The sequence below is a fragment of the Patiria miniata genome, unplaced genomic scaffold, assembly GCF_015706575.1.
Source record: "Patiria miniata isolate m_02_andy unplaced genomic scaffold, ASM1570657v1 HiC_scaffold_4, whole genome shotgun sequence".
Taxonomy (NCBI): Eukaryota; Metazoa; Echinodermata; class Asteroidea; order Valvatida; family Asterinidae; genus Patiria; species Patiria miniata.
Genome location: NW_024037071.1, coordinates 4,682,977 through 4,693,797, shown reverse-complemented (window position 1 = coordinate 4,693,797; position 10,821 = coordinate 4,682,977).

Below are 10,821 nucleotides of genomic sequence, written 5' to 3'. Positions count from 1 at the left end.
GCTGTCGTATATTTTCTTCTCTTTTTTTTTTGGTGATTCATTGTTGTTTCAGTACATGGCAGTGAGCCAATGAGCAAACCTTTCTCATAAATGTTTTCAGTGAACACATTTTTGGTTCACTATTTGAACAGAAATCCCAAGCCTGAACATTTTCTTCCTGATATGACATCACAGCAACAGCGCCCTCAGTTGTCCGGAAAAGCATCGGCAATTTTAAATGTTGAACTCAAGTGCACTTTTTAATGAAATTAACCGAAAAGGGATATCAAATAATTTCATGCATTTAAGAGGAGTGGAAAGTTGCGTACAATATGTTCTAAGAAAAATTCACTTCATGACCCCTTTAAGAAAATCAATGCAAGTGTTTCCAGTGCATATCCATTCTGGATCAGTTGAACAGACGTTTGTGCACTTTTTGATCCTGTTAAGTTGAAAGCGTTCGTGATATGATTTCTGTGGTCAAAGCCACATTATGTAACATTTAAATACGTGACAAGACCGGTATATTCGTGCTGAAGCCAGGGTTTCGTTAGTCTAAGTGAAATATCCCGGCCCTTGCACAGCATTGCAAGGGTCTATAAAATGCAGGCCGATTTGGCGATTAATTATGCAAAACAAGACTGCGTCAGCAAACTCGACCAATCAACATCTTAGTCCATATTTCTGATCGAAATGACGTCAGAATATCTAAAGTCAACTCCGATTGCCTGTCGTGCGGGGTCGCATAAAGTGTGCTTTGGTCAGATATATCAGACGTTGGTTCCGTTCGACAACAGGTGATACTCAGACTAGGATTCGTAAACCCGCCATCACCATGGATATCGTGTTATTGGGGTTTACGAAACCCTGGTTTCGTCTCCAACTTCGTCTCCCTCTCCAACCCAAAGTCCTTAACAACAATGATATGTTCAAATCCAATGGAAATGCCCGAAACATTCGCCTTTTGTGATAGAAATTGGTGTCCGTAGCAGAAAATGGACTACTATTGTCCTGGAGTCTGTCAATTCAGGGAGGGGAAGGGAATAGTGAAGCTTGAGTCTGAAGCCAATACAGAGACGAAGCCAAGAATTCGTGAACGCCAAGAGAGCACAACGTCTTGGTTTAATGCTTAAACAGCTGTGCTTATTTCTTATAATAATCTGACCTCGGCCTTTGGTGACTCAAACTTCGTGGAAATTACATAGCACCTGCCTGCATGCACCTGTGGAACTGGGTATACCATAGTGAACTTGAAATGACTGTTCACTGGGATTCTGATGAGAACAGACCCCAACAGTTGTTGCTCATTACTGGAACGGTTGGATTAAAAAGGTCAGCGTCCACTGAAATGACCAATAGGCTTACTTGTACAATTATTATCGAGATCAGCATGAAAGTTGTCGTTTCGTTTTGTTTAAAACGATTCCTGTTCTAAAAAAAAAGGTGCACTTCTTTACTATAAAAAAGTGCATTTCTTGAAACATTTAAAATTGTCATTTTAGGAAGACAATGTTCAATTAAGGGGTTTTCTGTTCAAATCGTGAACCCAAAAATGTGCTCATTGAAAACATCTGTGAGAAAAGTTTGCTCATTGGCTTACTGCCCTGTACTGACACAGCAGCGAATCACCAAAGAACAGAAAACATTACGACAGCAACTATTCAAAATTCTGGCAACTTTTGGTGCTGAAACTTGAACTGTAACATTGAGGTGTATGCCTGAAATGACATCACACTTTTGCTCATGAATATGGAAATTTACATGAGCACAAACAACCCTTGAAATGGCAAAATATAAATTGAAAATATGGTTTAATGAGACACAAAGGTGCATTTTCAAGGACTGCATTAAAATACACATGTGTAATTACATTGCATGGGCCCTTTTAGCTCATCTATATAATTGCGGGTTTCTCTATCATTCAAAGATTCAGATACCAAGTCAAACGAATTAACAATATTTATAAAAAGATGGAAATGGATTTTTTGACTTATTGTGAAAGAAAACACCACAGACACATGTATTCGGGAAATCCTGCAGTTTTCAGCCAAATAAAGGATGGGCTTCGCGGGTCCCGATCTTATCAAAATGGTCTTTGCTCTACCCAATTGACAATGTTTTGCCAGCTGATTACCCCGTTCATAACCACAAGTACCCATTGTCGCCAAAAACCACTCCAAAAACTAGAACGTGTATTTAACTGACTGCAAAAAAAAAGAGATTTTGATACACAGTGGATATCGAGCATTTGTTGGAATAACTAGGATATGATCAGATATGATCAGAGAGATGTGTGGGAAAAGCGGCCAAAGTGCGCCTCGTTCTAGTTTCTTTTATTTCCTTTCTTTTTTCTGGTTTTTTTTTTTTTTTTTTTGGTTATACGCAAAAGATTGGAAAAGTACATGCACACAGTGTGATAAGTCACATGCACAGGTCGTCAAAGTTTCAGAATAGAAAAAAGAATTCAGCAACGCTGTTTTTACATCTGAAAATGTGGGTTAGAGATCATGATGAAGGTGCATTGTGGAACGATAGAGTGGTACGGGTGTGGGTATAATTACCAAGGGGGAACCGAGGGTCTTTACTAATTTACGTGGGGACACCGATGGAATAAAATATAGCTGGGTGTTCCCATCCACACCTGATACCCCCACTCCCGTATCTCCGTCTGATGCGTTGGAATCGTTTGTCAAGAAGCCGAGTTGTGTGTTTTTGCATCATTGTATATTGCATGTTGTTACGCATCTATTTTGACCAATCCAAGTACAATGAGCACTCATTTAGACCCCCTTTAAATGGCGTAAGCATATTGTTCAGATTGTCTATCATTGGGCACTTGCTTTCACCATTGGAGGGGGCCTCTGCAAATTTGTATACAGTGATATACCGTGCTTGGAAAGGGACACAAAGGGATCACATGACATCAACTGGGGACAGGGGGAGGGAGAGAGGGGCGTGTCCATGTACCCTCCTTATCTTGAAGCGCATGTTGCTGTTGTTTTCTTTGTCTCTGGTGACTGCCGTTTCCTTTTTCTTTGATTTGTTACTTATTGGTAGCCCTTTTGCTCGATTATTGATTTCGTGTCCTTTTTTAATATTACACTATAATACTCTTTTCTTGTTTATTGATATTAAGGCAACACTTTTTTTTCCTGAATTTATATGAATGACTATGCATGTTTTCGCTACAACGATTATACTGACATTTATTTGCTAATGTGACAAATACATGCACTTGCACCGCCCATGGTGTGTTTCAAGTCTGTGAAAATCGGCTGATAATTGATAACTAATAGTACAATTAGATTGATACAGCTCCTAATTGAAGTGATGTTGAGCTTTGACGTGCAGCAGAGCCGTTATGTCTACCTGATAGTGATAACCTCTGGTTTTGGGTCTATCAGCTACCATGCTCCAATAAGCTTCAAGCCTATAACCAGCCAAGCGAGTTGATGATGGGGTTTAGATAGGCCTAGCTGGGCCAGACGGAGCTATTCTTTACGCCGTAGCGGCTGGCGTCCCACACGGCGCCCGGGCCCTCCAAACCGCCATCTCACCCGCGAAATAAATGACCCGTCTTATCGCTGCACCAATTGACGGTTGTTCAAGTGGCGAAGTGTGGGGTTTTCATAGGAGGGTAAACACACACAAGTTTGGGATCATGGGTGGGGGAGGGGTGGATCAAGGTGTCCAAAATTAACAAAATAAATGACCAGTTGTATATTTTTTTGGGAATGCCTGGTTATGGCTTGACTAAATTATACGTAGATGAAAATCAGCTCAAATCACGCAATGCTCTAGTAACTACTACTAAATTAGCAATGAGTCACCAGTCTAAACATAGCGCTTGTTACAACATACGATTTTTGATGTTGCACTTTTGCTCAGTTTAAGGTTATTAATATAGGACACTCCAGTTTTACCACTTTTTAATGAATAGATAAATGTATGATCACTGTTTTCTCTCTACACGCGTCAGTTGCGAGGTGTAAAGGTGAGAATCTTATATGGTCATCTTTCTTCCATTCTTATGGACTGACTGACCACGATACCAGGCAGTGTTAGTTACCATATAAGATTACCCGTAAGGCATCACCCAAGTAAATAGGTCAAAAAATCCGTCCGCCGAGCTCATGAATAAAACTTATACACTCAAATTATTCTATATTATAGAGAGTTCTGAGAGCCATGGAATTGGGAAATTGAAGACAATCATGTGGGACTGTACCACCTCTGGCCTGGACTTGGAGCTTCCAATTCTGAGTATTGTGACTGCAATTGGGTCCGAAAGTGGCGCTATTTAGCCATGTTGTGGAGGAATCCTTGTTCAAAATGGCTACTTTTCCAGTTAGGGAAACATCATTCGTTTTAGGGGTGGTGTTCTTTGGGTTAGAAAATCTCAAAAAGTCAATGGTCAACCCATCAAAATTGTCAATCATGGCCAAGTTCGGGCAAGGACCATTAGTCGACTAGTGGTTGATTTGTGACGTACCTTACGCCTGCGCACTGATAGCAAAGTGCGAACGTCTCTAGTCGAACGCTGGTCAAAATGTCATTGCAAAACGTCTGGATCCTGGCTCCCTGCTGTACGTTATGAACGCGCGCGGCTATGGTTACCAGCGAAGCAACCAACCCCAGTAGGCTGGTTCCAAATAGTCGACTAGCGTAGTCAACCATCGTCGACTAGACAGAGTTCGGGCAAGCGTTAGTCGACCAATGGTTAACTATAGTCCTTGCGCGAACTTGCCCCATGACTGTCACTTTTGACTTAGACTGGTATGGGGCCTGCATTACAAATCTTCCCTAGTTTTCTTTCAAAAATTGACCGGTTACCAATTACAAACAAACACACTCGTTGTCCTCAAAACCCCAGCCGGAACAAGTCACAGACGACGGAAAGGGGCGTGAAACACTTTGTCAGAAAAATTTACATTTGTGGCTCAAAAATTTCTCCCACAGATGATAGTCGCTCATTTGCTTTGACGTGCCAAGTGATCAATCAACAAGAAGGATTTTGTTTTACTTTTTTTTCTCCTTCATTTGGACGGAGGGGTATTAAAACTGCGGAAATGACATCATCCTATAATGCGACCCTCAACGTCTTTTTTCCCTGACGAACCCCGGCATAAGTTGCCCCCTCGCGGGCAGGTGTACCCACAAGACCCTCGTGTAATTCATCAGAGGATCGCTAGGATCTAATACACAGGGGCAATTGATAGCATGAACCAACAGGCTTGCTGTCTACTGAAAATGGTTGAGTCATTGCCTCACAGGCTCGCCAAGCTCAGACAAAACGCACATATGGTCTGTTTTTGTTTTGTTTGTGAAACTACGATATTCACTACCATGGCTTTAATTTCGCAGACTAAGTGCACATTGACGGCGCAACAATCCCATCTCCATTGTATGAAAGGCCACTGCCATTTCGAGCACGCTACACTCGTTCTCGCGGAGGCCCCCTTCCATGGCGAAAGTATTGTGCCGGCTATTGTACAACTTGTATCATGCTTTCGCCATTGAAAGGGGCCTCCGTGATTACATTGAAAGCGTGCTCGGAATATTTAAACACTAAATTGCATTACTTTTTTTTAATCATTATTCAGATGACCAGCAAATAAACAGCCTTAAAATCATCGAATTGAAGTCGGGATTTTCTTTATTGGTATCAAAACACAAAATGTGGACGAAACTTGGTGGTGGTGGGTCAAAAAGTTGCTGTGTACTGGTGAGGTAAAACTCCTTATATCCCGGGAAAATGGCTCAAATTCTGAAACGGGCCCAAGTCATTTTCTAAGTTTTTAGACCTATTTATGGATGCTTCCTGTACTTGCTGTTTAATAGGGTAATAGGGCTGTCACATTGTTTGTCGTAATTAGCGCAATTTTGATAGTCTTTTTGCAGACAGCTCCGTCAGTATACTTTACGGACGTGAATTAATGACACCGCAAACGATGGGATAGGTAAACTTTTGTATTGGCGAAGCTGTTATTTTACATCAATTTCCCCTCGTCATTCTAATGTTCAGCTGATTAGTTATAACGCGTTCCGCAATCGAACGGTTATGAGGAAGTACTCCATCAGTTTGGACACTACGCAGCATCACGCCAGGAAAGGTCTCCACACACCCAGAAAATAAAGCATGGGCTCCCCTGCCAGCAGTCACCTTTTTTTCTTTAACCACTTGTAGTCGTTGACTAAAATGCGTACGCGTCACTTGTTATAACCAATTCCCTGACATTACTTCCCTTAAAAAATCAAGTGCCATGAGTCGGATATAAAAAGTGATATTCTTTCAATTAATAGTAGGACTTCATTAAATACGATGAGGCCTATTAAAAAGAAGGAAAATTCGCATTTGGGGAGAAATAACACACACAAAAAGGACCGCATTGGGAGTTCAAACATTTGGCGTAAGGTATGAAGGCCTATACCTCAAAAGTTAAAACCACCAATACTGACCACTAGGCCACGGAGTCACTTCAGTCAATGCTCCAATTCTTAAACCTTACAAAAGTCATCAAAAAATTACGCAATTTGGTCTTTTCATAACGTGTATGCATGCCTATGTGACTAAACTTGGCTGCAGAAAAATAAGATTGCCGTCTGCTGGCTCCCTTGCACGAGCTCACACTAGATCCCGGTACTTGTCGGTAATTCACAGGGCATGTTGTTGTGCCAGCAGCGCGGCCTGTATACTCGACGCTAGAGAGAGGACGCGCTCTAGGCCCCTGTATTAATGGGTCGCTTTCCTGTTATGCGCTCTAAGGAAGTTATTGTTGCTTAGCCCTTATCTAGTCCTGTCGACGTTGATTAAAAGGCCCATTTAAGTGAGCAACGAGGGAAGGTTTTTTTTTATTTGAGGAGACGGCACGTTCCTTTCTTCAAGGTTAACTAATAGAAAGAGTGCGTGTAAACAGGTTCCCCAAACCAGAAGAGAACAAAATGATGTAAGACTTGTGTGTTTTTTTAAACTGATAGATAAGAACGAGAAGAACGTTTCTCTCATATGTTTATTTACGCAAACTTATTTGAACCACCATAAGCATAGTTAAAGGGAATATACATCATTTGCTTTTGCTGTAATTTTCAGAAATGGATGGAATTGGGGGTTGGAAATATAAAGCAAATATAGTTACACTGACTTTTTGGAGGTTTTGGGTTCGAAAATGCTATAAAAACCAAGAAAAACGATCATTTTCCTGTAGTCTGGTTCCCTGACTCCATATAAGAAGAAACAGAGCAGTTTACATACATTGGGGAATTGTAAGGTCAGGGAACCAGTCTAGCTGGCTCGTACCCGTTCATAGGTTTGTAATCGATTGCAAACAAGTGCAATGGTCAATTGGGGCCAGTATTTGAAAAAAAAGCCAGTTGTTTCCAACGCTGATCGGCCGATCAGCGTTGGAAATTGATACAAAAATACCACTTTTCTGAAAAAATGACAGTATACCATGTGCCATAATTTTACAGGATGCTTTAGACTGTCATTTACCAACATCCTATTAAGGTATTTCGCAAAAACTTGGTAGTTTTATTTTTCGATGTTTGCAAATGTTGTATATTCCCTTTAAGGGGGCTAGGTTGAGACTATTCACTGTGGGGTTTCCGCTCGTGAAAGTTGGTGGTGAGAAAATGGTAATATTCACATTATTGCACTGAGGTCCCAGAGAGCAGGCCTAGTGTTTACTTTGCACATGTCTTACTCACTGATTGACTCACTTCGGGCAGTGCCATCGTATAGGATTACCCCGTAACGCCAAGTAAAATAGGCATTCGGAATCAATGAAATATCAATTTGGTCGCTCTGGTATACCAGCTTTACTAGGCGTGCCTCGTCACGGTGCCTGTTGGGCCAACCTCAAGCACTACACATTATTTCAGTACACGGTTGAGATACTGACGGTACATCATGATATAGTATCCACACTTTATCCCAGAAAAGTTCTTATACTGTGACTCTAAGTTTGAGACCATGATGCAACAGGAGCTGCGTGAGAAAAAAAGGGAAGTGGACATGGGTGGGGCAGGTGTCGTTGATAGCAACAGAATTGCACGTGCACTTTTTGAAAGCAACGCACTCATCAACATTCCATTTACGCATGTCACTCATCGCACTTGTTACAATGTCACCAATGGAGGGCGTCAAAGGCATCTACAAGTGAAAAGTATTGCTATGTAGATACTAAGATTTCATTTAGTGCATTGATCAATTGATATTGCACACAGAGCAAGATTAATCGTCCACTCAGCTATCAATCGGTCCGTCGGAACATGCATGGGGCTAGGAAAACATGTGCCGAGAAACCCACAGCGCTGGCCCACATGTTTATGCTGCTCTGCCCCCAATGTCCGTCCACGATGTTGATGAACTTTTTTTAAGTAATTAAAAGCGATTGTACGTTTACTTGGATTACAATTTCATCGACGTTAGCCTATGCTACGAAACAAGGAAGTTCGGTGTTCAAGTAAGACCGGCACTATGTCGGTTGTTGGAGTTCGAGACACGCACAACAAAATCTGCATTCTGCAGCGGTGTGTTTTAATGTGCAGTAAGTTAACCCCAACAAATGTGGAATTCGAATGGCACAGAGTTTAATTATTTATTCCCTAAAACATGCACTGTATAAATATATGTAAATAAATTGTGAAAGAACTTAGCAAATCACAAACAAGGGCTAATTACAAGTAGGGCTTGTATTGCCCATACATGAGGAAACAGAAACAGCGAATGGCAGAAGACACTTAGTTTCATATAATTCGGAGGGTTTTTTTTAACTCATCAAAACTGTTATCTCAGCTCAGCCGTTTTTTCCCCTTTTACGAGTCTGACACGTGGCCACGCTTGTCACAAACGTGTAACACCCGTCGGCGTCAGCTTGGCGCACGGGCAAGCACGGCCCGCCATCACTCAAGAACGCGTTTAATAACTCTATATTTCAATTAAGGGCCGTTATCAATGTTTCCGGACTGAGCAATAGTTGGGTTTTCTTTTTCCGAATGAAGGATTTCCTGCTGGCTGCGCGCGATGACACACAGGGACGTCGCAGTCGCGTGGGGGCTAAGGGACTGGGCCTCCACGTAATGCTGACTGGACGAAATAGAGGATGGTCCCAGGAGAGTATGGGACGCAGGAACGGAGCCTTAGGACATTTGCCCCCCCCCCCCCTCGCCCCACTCCCCTTCTCTTACCTAGCTGTTAGTGTTAGGCCCCTACCACGTATCCCCACCATGGTGTGGGGATATTTGACCAAGTCCGGAAGATTGTGAGATCTCGAGACTTCTATCAAGTTGTAGAGTACTATTGACTGATGGCCTTGGGGTGTTTTTTTTACGAGGGTGACATAATTGGTGAGAAAGCTTTTCCGTTCTTGGTGGACGGCGGTACGGCAAGTCGTTCCCTGAGTATCTGAGAATCGTCCAATTAATACAGGATGACATTCACAAACTTCCTCGTGCATGGGTTTTAGGTGCACATCCGGCCAGATTTAGTTTTGAAAAATCCAAAGTGTTAGATTTGTTTCCTTATTTCCATGGTCTGGATCACTAGAAATCCACATTATGTCTTACACCATTGGAAAATCGTTTAGAAAACCCCGTTTGATAACATCTAATGCGGCGTCGGTTTTCATCGCCATCGGTTTTGTCCATAGGCTACGCATTTCAAGTGATGAATCTTGAGCCAAACTGTCAATAAATGACTGGCGCCCCATACAATGTTTGCGACAAACTCACTTGGAGATATCAGGTCCCACACTAGCTCCAAAATTACACACATGGCGATCACGACACAAGTATAAAGTCATGAAAAGATTGACAGTCCAAATCTAATGAGCACCTTTATAATAATTATGCAAAAAATACCTCAAAAATCTCTTTGAAATAGAGAAACAAAGTTCGATGTGTGTTTATAGATTTTCAAATCGTTTCACCAACACCGGAATACAAAACAAGTACCAAAATGAGATATAGGGTTATTATATCCGTCTTTTTTCTAGTTTCGCTAGCAATACAAAAGTTAGTCGCTATTGGATGAGACATCGAAGGAACAAAACCGGTTTTTTTATGAAATAGCGGGGTTTTCTTTATGAAATGGCTTCTTGAACTGGTTCTCGCCTCCCAATCAGCATTGATAATGTAGGGTTTGGGGAGTCAGTTTACTGGCAGAGCGGATAATGTGAGCGCAGAACGAAAGCTGTTTATTTTTGTTAAAATAAAACGCAAGAAGTGAAAGCTCGTTAGGAGACCAAACACCCGTATTTTCTGAAGAGCATGGACGGCACATCTTAAAATAGCCATCTTTGAACGTTTTGACCACCTGTCCGTACGAGCAAGCTATTGGCGACTTCCAGTGCTCATCAAATGTCTACTTTGTGGTTCTAAGAAGACGCTGTAAATAAGTCAGGGTTCTCGGGAGATTATGCCGGCTCCACTGATATCATGCAGAGGAACAGGTGAGTGTACCCTTTGACTGCCGCTTGGTCAAATGCCAAGGTGAAAATATCTCTGTCTGGATCATTCAGACACTCGCCATTTGCCATGGATGTATCAGAAATGACATTTTTTGCCGTCCATGAAATTAAGAAATGTGGCTGCATCGATAGCATCTCATGTGAGTTTAGGAAGAAATTGATAACACGCAAACCTAAGTCTTTGGCGACCTGAGATTGAAATCAGATCAGACCATGGAACAGACCAACAGTCTTCAATGTCAAAAAATGTCATGGATGGTTAGCATGGTTTCGCGTAAATGACTGCAATTCTAACGTGATATTAGATTATCGGGGATCGACCAGTTGTTATTTTTATGACCAAGTCTCGGTGATAAATGCAGGGGTCTGTTAC